Source organism: Prionailurus viverrinus, chromosome A1, assembly GCF_022837055.1.
Source record: "Prionailurus viverrinus isolate Anna chromosome A1, UM_Priviv_1.0, whole genome shotgun sequence".
Classification (NCBI taxonomy): Eukaryota; Metazoa; Chordata; class Mammalia; order Carnivora; family Felidae; genus Prionailurus; species Prionailurus viverrinus.
The window spans coordinates 116358323-116373674 of record NC_062561.1 but is presented as its reverse complement, the minus strand read 5'-3'; the positions used below and the strand labels follow the sequence as shown (position 1 = coordinate 116373674).

At 58.3% G+C, this 15352-nt stretch overlaps 1 protein-coding gene across 2 annotated transcripts in view; it reads right to left on the bottom strand.

Moving 5' to 3' along the window:
- CXXC5 (CXXC finger protein 5) overlaps positions 1-13961 on the bottom strand; it is a 35022-nt gene extending 21061 nt beyond the window's left edge. Inside the window, exon 1 of one of the 2 annotated variants that reach the window (XM_047871162.1) lies at positions 13418-13961. The gene's annotated coding sequence lies outside the window, so the exon portion shown is untranslated. Of the gene's footprint in view, positions 1-13254; positions 13328-13417 lie in introns of those variants that run through there. The other variant, XM_047871171.1, reaches the window with a different exon arrangement.
- Between the last annotated feature and the right edge of the window lie 1391 nt (positions 13962-15352).

The window sequence follows — 15352 nt, the reverse complement described above, 5'->3', positions numbered from 1 at the left end:
AAGCCCTAGACCCAATGCACAGCAGAAACTTACAGGCTCCTTGAGGGCATCCCTCCAATCCAGCAGCCCAGCCGCTCCTGGTATTCAGGTCAACTCTGTACCCATTTTGTAGGCCAGTAGACTAAGAACCAGGAAATTTGTCTGAATTCTAAATCTCAGGGTACCAGTTGCAAGGTGGGGGAGATGATGAGATTTGGGAGCCAAAAGAACTGAGGAAAGCGGGTGCCAGAGTGAGCAGGCAGGCTCCTGGGGCACAGCTCACTAGAACAAGGGGGTCTCTTCCCCCAATTTCTGGTACCCCCAAACTCCCAAGGACCTGCCCCCTGAGTGGGGCAGCAGCTGGCCACTCGGCACTCCCAGGAAAACATTATCTTCCACAGCTTTTCTTTTCCAGGTCTTTCCTCTTCCTGGCTACCTCTGTATCTCTCCCCCATTTGTACCCAACCTGCTCTACCGGGGTCAGACTTCATCCTGGAGGTCAGGGTGGGTTTAACATTTCCAAGCCTGACACTTGGGCCTCTTCCCCTAGAGAAAGCCAAGCCAGCCTGGGGGATGGGAGAAAACACCTCCCTTCTCACACCTACCTTACAGAACTCAGGTGACTCTACATTGGCCAATGGTCATTTGGGTAAGTGGTGCCCCAACTGTATCATGTGTGTTTGCATGTGTGTGTGTACACATGTGTGGGCACACATGCCAGGTTCTGTTGTGTCAGTGCTCCTGGCCCGATTCTATGGGACCATGTGGTTGTGGGCTGTGTCCTGAAGATGGAGCAGACATACAACTTCACTGCAGCGGTGTCTGGGGTCCTCCCAGGGGTACAGCATGCCCACGTGTGACTACGTATGTGCCAGCATGTGTACATGCCAGAAGCCAGGGCTGTGACTGTACGCGTCCACAGATTAGGTGACCAGGACCGCACTGTGTGCATTGGTTGTATGTGCTGGGTCCTGTGGAACTACGTGTGCTGAGTGAATGTGTCTGTCCCAAGCGTGTGCCCCTGGGTGTGCCGTGTGAGGAGTGCGTGAGTGCGCTCTGCCTGCAAGGCCGCAGGGCCTCGTGGGGCTGCTAGGGATGGGGTGACTCACGTCTCCTGAGCTCATCCTGCCGCCTGCCCGCCCGCCCAGCTCACCCTGCTCTGCTAGGCTCATGGCCGCCAGCACAAGAGTGGGGGGTGGGGGGGGTGGGAGGCAAGGTGGGGGGAGGCAAGGTGGGGGGAGGCGCAGGCAGACACGGCAGGGAGGCTGGCTTGATAAATAACCTGCCTCTTCCCCAGGCCTCAGAGAATGGGAGGCTGCACCACAGGGAGAAGGGGGGAGTAGGGGGAGGCCGCCCTGGCCCCCTAGGCTCCGGCTGCCCTGGCCCCCACAGCCCAGGCTGCGGCTCCGGTTCCTGTTTCATCGAAACCTGAGCTGGGAAAAGCCTATCGGGTCATCTTGCCTGTCCCGCCGGCCGCCAGGCCCAGGCAAGCTGCCCCTCAGGGGACAAGCCCGCAGCCTGGCCGCCCAGCCAGTGGGTGGGTGGGTGGGGGGAGGATATTTCTGTCCAGACTAAATGCAGCTCCAGGCCTCTGTCTGTCCCCCCACTGACAGCTGCTCCCAGGGGCCCCCTGGCTCTGCAGGACTAAATATAGTCCCCCCACCCCAGCAAACCCCCAATGTTCACCTCTTCCCCATTGGCCCCACCCACATGAGGGTAGAGAGAAGGCTGGGGAGCCCACCGTGTGATCTTGGGCCAGTGTAGCCCCCTCTCTGAGTTCTCAGATATGAAACATCAAGTATTACTCAACTCTAGGCCCTAACATGCCTAATAGGCACTACTGGAGAGCAGACCCCAAAGGGGACTAAATTGGGGTCTCTGTCCAGGGAAAGAAGGGCCAAGTTCCCCTCATCCAAGTGACTCCAACCTGCTTTCGCAAAAGAATGTCTGGGGGAAGCCCCTCCCCAGCACCCCAAATACCTGTAGGCTTATAAACATGGCCCCTTCCACCCAGCCTGTTCCTTGCCCAGACTGGGCAATACCAGGCTCCTCCAATCTGCCCCAGCCGGACCCTGGCCAGGAAACAAGTTGTGCCAGGCTTGGGGGCAGGGGGGTTGGTAGCGGGGGTACATGGGAGCATAACAGCTGCTATTTCCTGGAGGCCAGAGTCGGGCACAACCCAGATTCCTGCCTGGCTCCACACTTCACCAGACAGCTTCTCCCAGGCTCCAACACTCAACATGGCACCCCCTTCCCCAGTGTCAGCACCATAATCAGACCCTAGCAAGGGTCATAGTCTCACTGCACTGGTACAGGCAGGAGGACAGTGCCTGACATACCTTCTGGTTTGGGGCTGGGGAAAACAGTGGTCTCTGCAGGGTTCAACAGGCGGGGGAGGCACCCCCACCTTCCCTCCCTGCCTGCCTGCCCACCCGGCTGCTTCCCCCAGCCCCACACGCACCAAATTCCCCACATGCCTGTCTGTCTCTGACAGCTCGCACAAATACTTGGCTGCACGGGCACCCGCTGTTCTGAGCCCACTGCGCCTCCTCCCCTGCCTTCCCCGGGGGGCTCTGCAGACACAGCCAGGGATGGGAGGTGGCCAGAGCCAAGAAGCTTGGTGGGCAGTGTGTGTGTGTGTGTGTGTGTGTGTGTGTGTGTGTGTGTGTGTTGGGGGGGGCGGGTGAGGCAAAGGCAGGGGGGACCAGTCTCAATTCCAAAGCACTTCCCCCAGGCCCCAAGCCTGGGGTACACAGGGACCTGGGAGGCCACTGTGAGCCAGCTCTGGCTGGGCGGCAGCTGCTGACGCCCCCACTGCCCCCCGGAACCTCCCAGGAGGACCTTCCGGAGGCCTCCCACTTGCCTCAGCCGCTGAAACAGCATCTGCCACCCCCGCGGCGGCAGCTCAGGACAGGGCGGAGGGCACCACGAGGCCCCTGGGGAAGGCTTTGAAATCTGGACTATGGCCCGGCCCCTCCTGGCAGCCCTGGCCCTCCCACCACAGGCCCAGTTTCAGAGCATGGTGGGGGGGGTGCGTTCCAGCCCTCCCGCAGTGCGAGGGGCACACCCGCCCAGCTGCCAGGCCAGGGACATCTCCACTCAGACTGGCTGGGGGGCTTTGTTTGCCCCCATCTACTCGCCTTCCTGCTTGCCTTGCCTCCCTCCCAGGAGACCGGTGGAGGAAACGCTTCCTGAGAATGGCTGGGATTTTCCGCTGGACATTGCCTTGCTGGCAGGCTCCTTATCTCCCCCCTACCTCATTCCTTCTCCTAGAGCCACCCCTTCAGCCAAATCATACTCCCGCCCCATGTCTGCAGCCAAAGAGACCCCTGCCCTGCCCCACCACTCTGCTACTTGCCTCAGCATTCCCAGTATGCACCTCATCCAGCACATACCCAGGTAGAGTTGACAGTGAATAAGACCTCATTGAATAACATCCTCCATTTTGCAGATGGGTATACTGAGGTCAAGAGAGAGCCCAGTGACCTAAGCCTCCCATCCAGTGCTCTTCCTTTTACCACACACCACACTTTCTGCCCCAGGAACCAATTCAGCACCAATTCAGACTATAGGAGGCATTAGGGTGACTGACTCCAAGCAGAACTTCTCAATGCTCCGGGTCCAAACGCCCAGCTGGCTATTCCAAGCTGGTCTCCCAGCACTCTCGAAGCATCATGGTGATCTTGAAAAGAGCCCCAAATCCATTGCCTTTGTGACGCTAGACTCTGGGGTAGAGCCTCCTCTCCCCATTGCACAGATGGGGCTGCTGAGGCCCCCAGGGGAGGGGGGAGCTGCAGGCGGCCATGAATCAGAGGGGGAGCTGGGAAGCCGCCCGGCCCTGCCGGCTGTCGCTGGAAGCAACAGCCGGCATTTCCTCCTCACACTGGTGCCTCGGGAAGCGTGGGCAGCAGGCGGGTGGGCAGCGGGTGGGTGGGCACCGCCACAAGGACCCCTCCTGTGTCTACAGGCCAGCCGCACCCCCTTGCTGCCTGACTGGGCCCACACAGCCCACTCCCCATGCCAGCCCAGATCTCCAAAGAGAGGTAGATCAGAGACAGACCTGGGTTTCTGTCTCAGGTACATACTCATGTCACTTGAGGGCACCACAGGGAAGCCCCTCCTCTCAGATCCTCACTGTCCCCTAGCGTCAAACAAGATTGAAACATGACCATTCACGCTTCCTTTGCAGTAAAACTCATGGTTCTGTGATTCTAGAATCCCAACACGACAAGAATCCTGAAAAGAATCCCTCCGCTCCAAGCATTCTGATTCTAAATTCCTGTGACTAAAAATTCTAGGCCACCAAGATCTTACACTCCCAGGAAGAAAGGGGGCCAAGCCCACTCTCAACTGGAGTTATGGACCCAGCTAACCAAGACCCCGTCTAGCTTTGGAGAAGGTGCGTCATGCAGAAGGGGTGGGTCTCTCCCATCAGGATCAACAGGAACTGGAAAGGCAGTGGGGATGGGGGGGGGCGGCTATGGGCCAGGAGATAGAGCCAATCTAGTCCTGGAAGACAGGCCACCCCCTCATGGCACGCACAGCCACTGACACTGCAGATGTCAGGAAGCCCAGCTCTGACAAGAGTGGGTAGCTAGAGGTTTGTGAACCTGCACCTCCACCCTGCAGCTCAGAGGGAGGACAAGGCGTCAGGTCAGGGCTGGTCTCCCTGCTTCTCAGGTTCCAAGCCAAGCTCCACACTTAATCTTCCTGTCTTCACCACCCACTGCTTCCTCCCTTCCGCCACAGTCCCCTCACCTCTCAGGCTCCCTAGGCCAGTCCCAGACCAGGCCAACTGAAAGCCAGTGAGGACAAAGCCTCCCAAGCCCATTTGACAGATGGAAAAACCGAGATCTTGGCAGAAGACATGACCTGCACCAAGGGCTAGGCCCCAGCAGCCTACTGGTCTCTGGCCACATTTCTCAGCCCCTCCCCCCATTCCACTTCTCAGAATCCTCTACTGAGACAGTTGATCTCCACATAGCAGTCCAATCGCCAGCACAAGCACATCTCCCACCCAGTGTCCCTTGAGAGCACTCATTCCCACTGAATCATCTGATCATTCATTAATTCATTTGTCCAACTGGCCAATCGCCCCCCGCCACACACACACCATGTCAGGCCCCCTGCCAGGGGTATGAGGGCCCCAAGAAGGAGTGCAAGGCTTCTAGTCAACAAACACAGGGAGTGCCTGCTGTATGCCAGGCAGTGTGGACGGTGCAGTAAACATGCAGACCAACCGTGTCTATTCTCATGGTGTTCACAGCCAGTCAAGAGCTGTGCCAGGACCCAACCCCAAGTGGCAAGTCCTGGGGCAAGTAACAAACTGTCCAGCCTCAGTTTCCTCAACTGTATACTGGGATGCTAACAGCATCCAACCACTGGGCTACTGTGAGGACTAAAGAAAGCCATTAACACAGTGCCTGCCCCAGTAAGGGTTTAGGATGTTAGCCATTGCCATTACCATTGTGGAAACATTATTTATTATTATTATTATTATTATTATTATTATTATTATAGTAATAATGGGGGGATAGCAATTGATTACAGCAGAAGCTAAAGCTCTTCCATTACTTAGCTGGTGCCAGACACTGGGGGTACAGAAGGAATCACTGCCATATCCCATTGCATGGCTGGCAAGGCGCGGGCTCACAAAACCCCATGAGCATCTGATGAATGAGGGAATCAATGACAGGAGGCATGGCCCTGCCTCCAAGGAAGGTATAATCCAGCATGTGTTCATATGTGTTGCACATGTATGTCCAAGCACTCAGGTGTGCACACAGATGTCTATGTGAGAAACCCGGGAGGTCTAGCAGAGGGCACATTACGTGGGAGGGGGAGAGCGGTGCACAGAACACAGCTGCTCAAAGCTGCCCCAGGCCCCAACCCACCCTACCCCTGCCAGCATTGCTGAGCAGCAGAGCGGAGGGCACTGTGGCAAGATCAGGGACCAGGCCTGGTGGGGAGAGCCCCAGAAAGATGCTTTGCATAGTTCTGGCCACCAGATTACAGGCCTAAGCTAGGCCCCTGGGTGGGGGTGGGGGGCTACCAGGTGCTGCCCCACAGGAATCAGGCCCTAGCACCCGCACTTTGTGTCTATACTGGCATGGCACATGAGTGTTCCTGCTGGCAGGCCAGGCGAGTCCAAGGAGGTCAGAAGAGGTCACAGGGAAGGGAGGGAGCGGTGGGCCCAAGGGCTTCGTGGGGTCTGCTGGACAGGGGAGGGTGGGTACAGGGCTCCCCCAGGGCCACCGGGCAGGCCTGGCTCTGCCCTGCTGGGGCCAGCAGCTGGAGGGGAGTAAATATAGCGCGGGGCGTCCCAGCCACATTCCTGGGAGGCCAGCACGGCCCGCCTGCCCGCCGCTCTAGGCAGAGCGCAGCAGCCAGGGCCCAGAACTGCCACTGCCCTCTTCCCAAACAAACAGAAAAATAAATAAAACCAGCTCTCACGCCCAGCACAGCTAGGGGGAGGGGGCAGGAAGGGGTGGACAGGGGAGCAGGCAGACGGACCAGTTGCCACGGTTTCTGTTCCGCTGAGGAGGAGGCCAACAAAAGAGGAAAATGGAGGAAAAGGGCAGGGAGATGGTCAGAGATGTCAGAGAAGGGGAGACGATGTGTATGAGGTGGAAGGTGTGACAAGTAGAGGTGTGGGGAGACAAGTCAGGAGGGGTACAGAAGGTGTTGGGGCCAGTTGGGGGAACGGGAAGGCAGCCTCTTGGGGTCAGTAATTCAGCAACTCAGCGACAGGGATGCCCCAAGGGGGGAAGCAGACAGACAAAGGGGGCTAGGGCAGGGGGCTGGCTCCACAGGCCATGAAATATTAAAGAACCTAGGCCAGTGAGTGACAGAGGTCATAGAAATAAGAAGACTAGCCAGGGAGATCCTGGGACCCTGCAGCAGAGGGCTCCTGACCCCCTATCCACACCCCATCCCTCTCCACCACCTCCGGCAGAGCCAGTCTCCCCAACTCTCCTGCTGTGGCTCCGTTCTGTCTTTCTATCCAAAGGGACCAGGCTGAGGGTGGGAGGGGCCGTGGGGATGAGTGATGGCAGGGGACCTTAGCGGTTCCCTCTTCCCTGTGGCTGATCTGTGTGCAGTCGGCCTTCCAGAGCTGCCAGCTACCCGAGCAAGAAGGCCAGGAGGCCTGTCAGCACAGCCGCTGCCACGGGTGCCTCCTGGGGAAGGAGAGGGTAGACATCCAGCTTCCCCTTTACAGAAAAAAATCAGCCAAGCCACCACTTTCCACAGAGACCAGCGGGGAGGGAAGTCCATGCCTCACAGCTCAGCTGAGCCAGCGAGTAAACGAGTGAGCAAGCCAGCAGGTCATCCCCTAGCCCTCCCACCCCACCCGGGCCTCATGACCTTGGCCAGTCCCCCTGTCCCTGCGCCTGAGCCTTCACCAGTCCCACACCACCCTAGGCTTGGTGTGCTGAAAGAAAAAGGAAGGTAACCAATATGGTGAAAACCTGCTGGGGCGGGCAGCTGGGGCCAAGCATCTGCATGCAGATAGCCCTCCCGTGTGTTCTAGGAGGTCAGGCCTATTACCAGTCCCATTTTACAGATGGGGAAGAGAAACCCAGAGAGGCAAAGTGATGTGCTCAACGTCACACACCTGGTAATGAGCAGAATGGAAACGGAAATGCTATGTGTGAGCCACCAACTCTTTTCTTCCTTTTCACTAGGGGTATGAAGCCCTTGTCACCAGGAAAGCCAACTTTTATTGCATGCTGTGGGTTAGCTACTGGTGCTGGGCACTGACCAACTATCCTTGTGTCCATCTGAAAATGGCCTTGTAAGGCAGGCACTCTTATTATCCCATTTCAGGGATAAGGAAACTGAGGATCACAGAGAACACAACTCACCAAAGGTCATATACCCAGCTAGACAGTGGTGTGGCCAAGATTTGGAACGAGGTGTGACTCCAGAGCCAGTGCTCAAACACACTTGTCTGGGTGAGGTCAGAGTCTCCCTTGAGACCAGGGAGGAAGTTAAGAGGACCCAGTAGAGAAGAGCTCAGTGGTCCTACTGACCTCCAGAACAGACACCAATGAAAGGTCAAAAACAAGGTCACGACTACTGTGCCAGAGGGTGACCAGCAACTGCTCTGGAAACAGAACACGAGCAGAGCCTGTGGGGACACGGGGTGAGGGCAGTGTGTAGGGGCCTAGTCCAGAGTGATGTCTGGTCTACCTAGAGCCCATGTACCAGTAACACAAGCCCCTCCCCCAGCATGGGAATACTGAGGCTAGTCCAAAGAAGGCCAACAGAGCTGTCCTGTCGGCCCCCAAGGTTCCAACCTGCACCCCAGGGCCAGTGTGCCAGCAACTAATCACACCCTTTAAGAGCCCCTGGTGCGGGCAGGAGGGGGGCAGGATCCCCTCCCTCTCTCCCAGGCCCTGCGAGCCCAGAGGGAGGCCAGCATCAGAGGCAGGAAATGAAGAAGAATTTGCGATCTAATTGAGCTGGCGGGGGATTAGGCGGCAGAATGCAATTACAGGGACTGGAGCAGGGCCAGGGGCACTGACACCCCAAGATGTGGCCTGGCCCAGGTGACTGGGCCCAGCCAGTCTCTGGCAAAAGACACCCTACTGTGGAGGGAAGGTCGGGTAGGCAAGGATCAGGCCAGAAGGCTCTTAAGGATATAGAGGACTGCAGGGTTCCAGCTCCATGTCTCTCCCAGAAGCAAAAAGTTTTCCTGGGAATTCTCCCCCAGGGAATAGCCCTGTGGCCTCTCACATGGGGAGCAGGCAGCTAGAACACACGTAGAACACATACTTTCACAGGCTCTGCTCATGCATGTACACACATGTATTCATGCTTCCAGGAAAGCACCACATATCCATGTTCACTTGCATGGGGACAGACTCCCAACCTGCAGACACACAGCTCTGGCCCTTTGCTGCCACCGGCTCCACCAAAGGGGGGAAAAACAAAACAGAACAAAAAAAAAAAAAAAAAATACACCCATGACCTTAAAATCCTTTTATTCCCATAATCACAGGCTGCCATCGCCGTGGATACGCGCTGTCACCCCGGCCCCAGCCTGTCTCCCTCCACAGCTTCCAAAACTCCCAGCAGGCAGGCAGACGGGGAGGCTGCCCAGTTACTGCCAGGGAGGGCAGAGGAGGGGAAGGACGGGGTGGGAGAGGTTCAATGCTACACAGACACACACACACACACACACACACACACACACACACACAGCCTCAACCAGAGAGGAAGAGGGAGGGAGAGACTCAGAAAGACAGACTGGCAGACAGATACAGAAAAAGAAAGGAACACAGACACCAGCCACCAAAGACAGACACAGACCACTGCCCGCACAGCTCAGATATGCCCACTCCCAGATTCATATACCACTTTCCCAATTCAGATTCACTACTCAGGGAGTCAGACACCCCCAGATTTACAATACGCAAAACACAGATATACACAAATCACAAGTACACACTCCAAAATTCTAAGCACACACAACTCAGAATATGCACATTCCCAGATTCACAAGGACAAATCCAACTTTCAGAATGTACTCAGATTCACAAACACACATGTACAGATGCAATGCAGACATACACAACTCCTAGATCCACAGATACACATGCCCTGATGCACAAATATACACATGCTCAGACTCCCACCCCACCCCCCAAGGCAGGCAGACGGACACACGTTCAACACACAGATTTACAGATACCACATGCCCTGAGTCATAAGCACACACACCACCCAGCTTCCCACATCCCAGACCAACAGACTAGACCCACACAGCCTCATCTAGCAGCTGACACTGCCTTGGGCTTTAGGGGGCAGGTGGAATGGCTGGGAGATTCCTGGGTCTTTGAGGGGGTCAGTCCTTTTTCATTGCCTGTAGCCTGGGAGGTGGGCTCAGTGTTGGGGGGAATGAAGGGGGAAGTAAGAGAAAGAAAAAAAAAAACTTGAGTGGGATATTCTTGTTGGGCAGTAGCGCGTGAGTAACTGGGGAGGCTTTTTGTGGTCTGGTGAGTTCCAGCTATGAGTGAGAGTTTAACTATTAATACACTTAATCAAGGACACTTCACACACACGCGCACACACACGCACACACACACACACACACACACACACACACACACACAGAGAGAGAGAGAGAGAGAGAGAGAGAGAGAGGGAGAGAGAGAGAGGCTAGGACAGCACCAGGTGGTAGGGATAAGGGAGGGAGGGCACCAGAAAAAAAAGGGTGGGAAGCCCCAATCCAGGCCCCAGCGGGTGGGCAAAGAGGGAGGGGCTTCTACCCTGGGCCTGCCTCCCAAGCAGGGGCAGAGTTAGAAAGGTGGGGCTTGACACATAGTAGGTGCTCAAAAAATGTATGTTGGGGCAATGAATGAATAAGTTATTTACATATAGAGAATACACAATAATAACAGTAATAACAGTAAATGAGCCCTGCCCCATCCCTGGCCAATAAGGCCATCCTCCAGAACACCAGGACTGGGGAGTTAGTTCTGCCTTAATCGTCACCCCACCAGACAGGGGGCTCTAGGAAAGCAGGCCTGGGTCTGGCTCATCAGTATACCCCCTCATTCCTCCGACCTATCTAGAATCCTTAAAAAGTCAGCTGACCTCAGCTCAGCCCACACCCCTCCCCCCAGAGAGACCCCCATTTCCATTCCACTCTCCCATAAATAGCTAGGTGGGGCTCTAAAGAAGGTGGGGTATTTAATTCTCAGAGGCTTGGTTCTTTATGCAGATACAACCCTGCTTGCCACACTCCTATAAGCCTCAGTTTCATACTTGTCAAATGGGTAGAAGGCAGGCAAAAAGCTAGAAAGAAGAATCAAGAGTTGGGGCTTACAGTGGGAACCCATGGAACAGAGGCCTGTGCTGGCCTGGGCCCTGGATGCAGAATCCTCCCCTCCTTCTCCCTTCCCCCACCCGGCCCAGCCCAGGCGGGTGGACATTCCAGGCCTCACGTGATAAAGACGAGGCCGCTGGCCCACGGGTAAGTCAACAGGCTCTGTCGGGGGAGAGATAGGAGGCCCAGGCCAGGGTCACCTGCTGAGCAGGGAAAACAGCCGGGCCCAAATACACACATAAATAAGGCGCCAACCGACAGCCAGCCAGCCAAGGGTCTGTCTTCTGCAGAGGAACCTCTGCCCCCACCTTGGAAAGGGAGGTGGCTTTGGAGAGGGAGCCACAAGGCTGGCTTAGGGGCTTCCCTGGGAGAGCCCCAGCTCATGCCAAGATGAGGTGGGGGTGCTTCTACCAAGCTCCCCAGGGCTGACTGAGAACTCAGACGCCAACCTTCCTCAGCTGTTCCCACCCCTTCCCAGGACAAAAATCACCCCCTCTCCCTCCTCCCCAGGAGAGAACGATTTCCGTTCTGGGAGGGGGGTGACAGCTGCAGAGCGGGCCATTACCGCCCCCCCCCCCCCAGCTCCTGCTTGAGTCTCATCCAGGGAAACTGCTAAATCAACACTAGACAGTAGTAGGTAGCACCGACCTCAGTCTCCCCTCATCGCTCTCAAAAAAAGAGTTGGGAAGAGACCTCGGGTACCAGTTCCTGGGGTTCCTGCGGCAGTTGGGACCCAGGATACGGGGTCTTTCGGGAGGGGGCTCACACGAAGCTTAGGCCAGTGCGACCGGTAAAAACATCTAATTGAAATGCTCTCAGTTGCACGGAAGGACACCCCCGCCCCCGCGGGCCGGGGCAGCTGAGGTGGCGCCGGGCGTTCAAATAGCGCTCCAAACAAGTCCGCAGCGACCGCGCACGCAGCCCCCGCCAGGCGGCCCCAGCGGAAAACTTGAAAGGGACTCTGTTTGCCAGCCGCCCGGGGCGGCTCCGGCGGGGGCGAGGGCCGAACGAACACACAAGCCCCCCTCCCCAGCGCTTCCTGAGCAAACGCGGGGGGGTTGGGCCCACCACAAAACCGAGGGCTCCGAACAGCGCCCGCCGCTCAGGGAAAGGCGGAGGTCAAGAAGCTGGCTCGCCGGATCCCGGTTCAGCTCTCCCCCAACACGAAGATGCGACTCGCAGACCACCCAGGATCCTGGGGCAAAGCAGGGCGCGGCTGCCTTCAGGAGAAAAAGGGAGGTGTGGGTCTTGACGGATGAGTCCCTACAGAACCCCCCAAATCTGCTGCTGCCTCCTTGCAGCCCATGGCACCAGCCCAACTCCGCGCACCCCTTCCGAGCGGGAAAGAAAAAAAAAAAAAAAAAAAGCTATCTTGCTCCCTTATTGGGCGCTTCAGCTCTTCTGACAGGTCCCGGAGGCAGCCCCCCAATTTAAAAACTGGGGTCACTCACTTTCTGTCGATTCTACAAATAAACAAAGCCAGGCGCACCCCGCGCTCCCCGCCGGAAAGCAGCCCATTCCGGGAGAGGACAACTTCCCCCAGCAAGAAAATTAACACATTCTTCTCGCGGCGGTTCAGCCCCTCGCTCTAGGGAAGCAAAGGGGAGGGGGGCTTGGGGCCGAACTTCATGGGTAAATTTGGGGCCAAAGCAGCGAGGCAGGCGCCTGGGACACCCGCCTCCCACACTCCGCAGCTACAGGAACACCCCCAGTCTCCCTCCCTGGCTTTGCACGCTGCTTGGCCACGCGGAGCTCGGGAGACAGGCTGAAAGACTCCCCAAGGCTGGAGAGGACGGGAAAGAGAGGCCTCGGAGAGCGGAGGTTGTGGTGGGGGTTGATATTTAGACGGTAAAAAAGAAGGGGGGGGGGAAAAAAAGGTCAAACTTGATCAGCCCGCCAGGCACCCGGCGGGCAGCGGGGGCGAGGAACCATAGGGGAAATATAGAAGTGGCCGCCGCCCCCTCCAAGTGGAGGGGTGAGACTCAGCCACGCGTGGTCCAGGGCAGCAGTTACTGTAGCCCCCAAAACACAGGGCTGCGAGGGGTCTGACGGGGGGAGTGCGCGCCGCATATCTCCAATCAGCCGCCCCCGCAGGCGGAGCGCCCGCCCAATACCAAGAAGTGAGGACCCGGGCTCCCGCCGCCCCAGCGCCCTCAAGCTCGAGTACTTGGGGAGGGGACGGTACCCCGCAGGGAGAGCCTCGGTCCCAACCCAGGGCGCCCAAACCGCAGTCCCCGACCCTAAAACCCCTCTTTTTGTCTGTACTCAGTGATCTGCGACCGAGCCGACTGCGGCTTGGGGAGGCTGGAGTATAGCAGCGGCCACCGAGCGATCACCGGCGCTAGGGCTCCCAGGCTACAGGGCTCCGCGGCTCAGCCTGCGGGCGCCCCCCGCCCCTCCCAAACACGGACCCCTCCTTTCCCGTCCCTGGCTCTCCGCACCTGAACTTCGGGGGAGCTCGCGCCGCCAAACTTTCCGCCGACTTGCAGCGAACTCCGGCCCCGGCCGCGCACCGGGCCCCGAGGGAGGAGAGGGAGGTAGGCGGGGAAGGGGAGGGGGCCGGCCTCCGGGGGGGTCGGGGGAGGGCCGTGGCCCAACACCTACCGGCTCTCAGAGTCGTCCAAGCCGCCACGGCCGCCGCCGCCGCGAGGCCGAGGGGGAGGGGTGGGGCGGGGAGCTGCGCTCCGCTCTGGGCACCACCGCCGCGGTGCGCTCCGCTCCAGCCGCGCCGCCCGCCGTGCCCGGGTCCGGAGCCGGAGTCACGCCGCCGCGGCTGGCCCGAGGCGGGGAGGGGGGGGAGCCTGCAGCACCTGCCCCTCCTCCCCCTCCCCGCGGCCCAAATTAAAAAACAACAAAAAGCAACTAATCACCCCCGAGCGAAGCGCGGCGCGGCGGGCGGAGGGCGCAGCGTGAGGCGTCCGGACTCAGCAGGCGGCGCGCATGGCTGGGCGCAGGCTGGGCAGGGCTGGGACGCGGGGCCCGGCTTCGGGGGGCAAGGTTCGGCCGCTCTTCTCGCTCGGCTCGGGCGCCTGCTCTTGCCGCCGCCGCCGCCTCTGCTGCCGCCAGTGCCGCCGCCTCTACATCCCCGCTCAGGCTCCGCCGCCTCTGCCGCCGCCGCCGCCGCGCGCCCGCCCGGGCAGGAGCTCTGAACGCTGCCCGGGGGCTGCCGGCAAAACCCGGACCGGACTCAACGCTCCCTCCTCTCCCCCCCCCCCCCACCCCGCCCGCCCGCCCGCCTCCACCTCAGCTCCCCTCCCTCCTCCCTCCGCCTCCCTCCCAGCGCAGCTCTGGCCACTTGGACGCCGCAGGCTCTGAGGCCGGAGCCGCAGCCACTGCGCCTCGAGCTCCCCACGCTCTGACGAGGTCGGCCCAGGCTCAGCTCCCCAGCGCGCCCCGTCTTCATCTCTTTTTTCCGCAACTTTACAAAAAATAAGAGGACCTTCCCTATTTTGTGACGACCTGGTCTCGACGACCTACCTCGCGGGGAAATCCGCGGTCCCTCTGCCCCCTTGCCTAAGCACGCCGGAAGCTACCTGGACCAGTAGGGAGGGCTTGGCCTCGCCCCTCAGCTCTGGTGCGCGTAGGGCCTGGAACTCCTAGCCTAGGGCACTTGGAACTAGACGCGGGTTCAAAGACCCCACCCTTCCCCCAGCACTTTCCGGGACTCAGTAGGCTCTAGTTCCCGGGAAGACTAGGAGAGAAGATTCTTGTCCCCATTTTACAGATGAGGAAAGCGATCTAAGAAAGGACATTTTCTCTCCTACTCCAGCGCCAGTCCAAGCCCTGACTCCTGGGGCTAAGGCAACTACATTGTGGATCCCTGAGACTGTGGCCTACAAACGGAGCCTGAAACAGTGCCTGGCACAGAGCAGTACTCAGTAGAAACTGGCTGAAAGAGAACAAAAGCCCAGGGTACAGATTTGCGCCCGAATATCCTTCCCCTCACTCAGTGCCCCCTCCATCTGCCCAGCTTGGGCTAATCCTAAAGCTGCAGATGTCTTCTCTTCACTTCAGGGGCCCACAGAGCAAGCCCCAGGCTCATATAATCCCAAACTGCAGATAATCCCAAAGTGGGAAGTTTCTCTGGTTCTGTGGAATTTGTAGGTGGGTTTATGTTTCCTCCAGGCAAAAAACAAAAACAAAACAAAAAAAAAACCCAACTGGAGACCCTAATAAGAGAGGGGTAGTGTGCCCAGGAAGTCTGCCTAGGGTTATATGTACACCCCCAAATCTATTGCAGCTCAGATAAGAGAGAGTTAACAGCCTCTAACCCCGTGCCTCCAGCCACTGGCACAGCCTTGGTGGGAGAACTGAAACCAGCTCCCACCTCACTGCTTCCTCTCTGTGTGGCCTGCCTGTCTCCAAGGCAGGAGAGGGCCTTGGGGCCTGGGTCTTCTGGGAGCAGCCCATTCCCCAAGCCTTCTAAATTTGGCCTTGGGACCTTGACCCAACCAGGCATAGGGGAGTTAGGGAGATGTCAAAGGGCAGAGTTCATCTGAAATGTGTTGCTTCTTTACCCATCTTGACCTTCCAAGCCAC